Source organism: Solanum pennellii, chromosome 11 (genome assembly GCF_001406875.1).
Source record: "Solanum pennellii chromosome 11, SPENNV200".
Taxonomy (NCBI): Eukaryota; Viridiplantae; Streptophyta; class Magnoliopsida; order Solanales; family Solanaceae; genus Solanum; species Solanum pennellii.
Window position 1 is genome coordinate 57,377,714 of NC_028647.1, and position 2,678 is coordinate 57,380,391.

Below are 2,678 nucleotides of genomic sequence, written 5' to 3' on the forward strand. Positions count from 1 at the left end.
TCTAAGTGTTTTGGAACGAGACTCCCTCGACGGTCCGTCGTGCCCATGACGGTCCGTCGTGGGTTCCGTCGTCTCAGCCAGTTTTTCCAGAAATAAAATCTGCAGCTCAAAACGACTAAACAGGTCGTTACATTCGGATCCTTATTCTCTTTGTTATCCTGATCATGATCCTTTTGATATTTCTCTCCCTGTATCTATTTCTACTTCAGATTTAATTCCTCTCGAATCCTCACATTCATCTTCTCATCTACATGCCGACATTTCTTCTTCTTCCACAACTCCTTCACCCCCTCTCCCTATTACTAGGAAGTCTAATAGAGTCAAACAACCTCCTTCTTATCTTGCTGATTACTTATGCAATTCTGTTTTTGTCACATCTCAACTTACTGAATCATGTTTTTCAGTTTCTCTTGACCTACTATATTACCTTTCTCTGCTCTATCTTCTACAAATCAATCCCTCCTTAATTCTACTTTATACATTTCTGAGCCTACCTCCTATTCTCAAGCTGTTCTCCATCCTGGTTGGCAAGCTGCTATGGCCAAGGAGTTTGATGCACTTGAGGCCAACAAAACTTTGGAAGTTGTTCTCTTGCCTCCTGGGAAGAAGGCTCTCCCTTGCAAATGGGTTTATAGGGTGAAGTATAAATCAGATAGTTCCTTAGAAAGGTTCAAGCTCGTTTAGTTATACAGGGAGACACTCAACGTGAGAGCATTGATTTTACTGAGACTTTCTCTACAGTGGTTAAGATGACTACCATTAGATGCTTACTTGCCATTGCAGTAAAAAAGAATTGGAATATTTCTCAGTTAGATGTTAATAACGCTTTTCTACATGGTGATTTACAAGAAGAGGTTTTTATGAAATTCCCTGCTGGTTTATCACCACCCACTCCTAATCATGTATGTCTATTGAAGAAATTCCTTTATGGTTTACCACAAGCCTCTAGGCAATTGTATGTCAGGCTCACAACAACTCTTAATTTTAAAGGTTACACTTGTTCTCTAAATGATTATTCACTATCTTTTAGACAACTCTCCGGCAAAGTAACCATTGTGGCTATTTATGTTGAAGATATTTTAATTACTGGGGATGATATTACTGAACAATCGTCTTTGAAAGATTTTCTTCACTCGGAATTTCAGATTAAGGACCTTGGTCAAGCTAATTTTTTCTTAGGCATGGAATTATTGAGAGAACCACATGGTTTAGTTATAACTTAGAGGAAATTTACCTTGGACTTGTTGTTTGAATTTGACTATCTTCATCTCAAACCTGTCTCTTCTCTTCTAAATCCTGCTCATAAGCTACTTCTAGATAAAGGTGAGCCTTTACCCGACCCTACTTTTTATCGCCGACTGTTGGGAAAGCTTAATTTTTTAACCCTTACACGACCGGATTTGTCCTTTGCCGTTCAGACTCTCAGTCAATATATGCAGTGTCCTTGTCAACCTCATTTAACCGCTGCTTATCACTGTCTTCGGTATCTCCTCCGGCATCCTGGATTGGATTTATTTATGTCTTCCCATGCTTCTTTTCGCCTTCTTGCTTATTGTGATTCTGATTGGGGGAATTGCTCGTCGCTCCATCAGCGGGTTTTACATCAGTCTAGGGGGTTCTCCGATCTCCTGGAAGTCCAAGAAACAACCTTTAGTGTCTCTTTCTTCTGCTGAAGCAGAATATCGCTCTATGAGAAGAGTGGTTGCAGAGGTTACCTGGTTGGTTCGGTTGCTTGACGACTTGTCTGTTCCTCCATCGTTACCCGTGTCCCTTCACTCTGATAGCCAAGCGGCTATCCACATAGCTCGTAATCCATTTTTTCATGAACGCACAAAGCATGTGGACTTAGACTGTCACTCCGTTCGCCAACAATTTTTGGCTGGAATCATATCCCTCTCCTATATCCGCTCCAGGTCTCAAGTCGCTGATATTTTCACGAAACCTTTGTCTGGTCCTGCTCATCTGAGTATCATCGGCAAGTTGCGTGTGGTATCCACCCCTCCCAACTTGAGGGGGGATGTTGGTGATCGCAACACTGAGTTTCACCATGGAAGTGAACTCGATTCAGAGCTCAAAGAGAATGGACGAAAGATGAGGGACAAAGTCTGATTATCTCTCATCTTTATGACATTTTTATCCTCTTTCCTATTTCAAATCATCTCAGCCTTTGATTACAACCAGTCTTATCTTCATCATGCTTATCGTGATCGTTCATTTGAGAATCATCACAGTTGTCCAAGCAATATTCCAGATATATTCCATTATATATGTAAATATTGTTTTTATTTATGTTCATAAATTTACAATTAGTCAGTTAGAGAGAAACAAATAAGAGAAGGACAGCTGGTAGTATAGTAACACATTTATTCCTTTTGCTTTGTATAAATGCACATGTACAGATTGAATGAAAGGAGAACAAAAATTTTCTCAATTGCTTTCTTTCTTTTCAATACTATTCACTTATATGTTTTCCATAGAATCTATTTAACACATCTTATTTGTTAATTCTGTTTTGGTCAAAATATGATTTGGTAAGATAAGAAGTAAGAACCCTCACTAAAATTTTAGTGGCCCTAGAGATCCTTGAAAATGATTATCTCCACTAATAATCATAAAATTATAAAGTTTAATGCATGGTAGCTAATTTAATTTTAGAATTTTCAAAGAAGAGTTCCTAA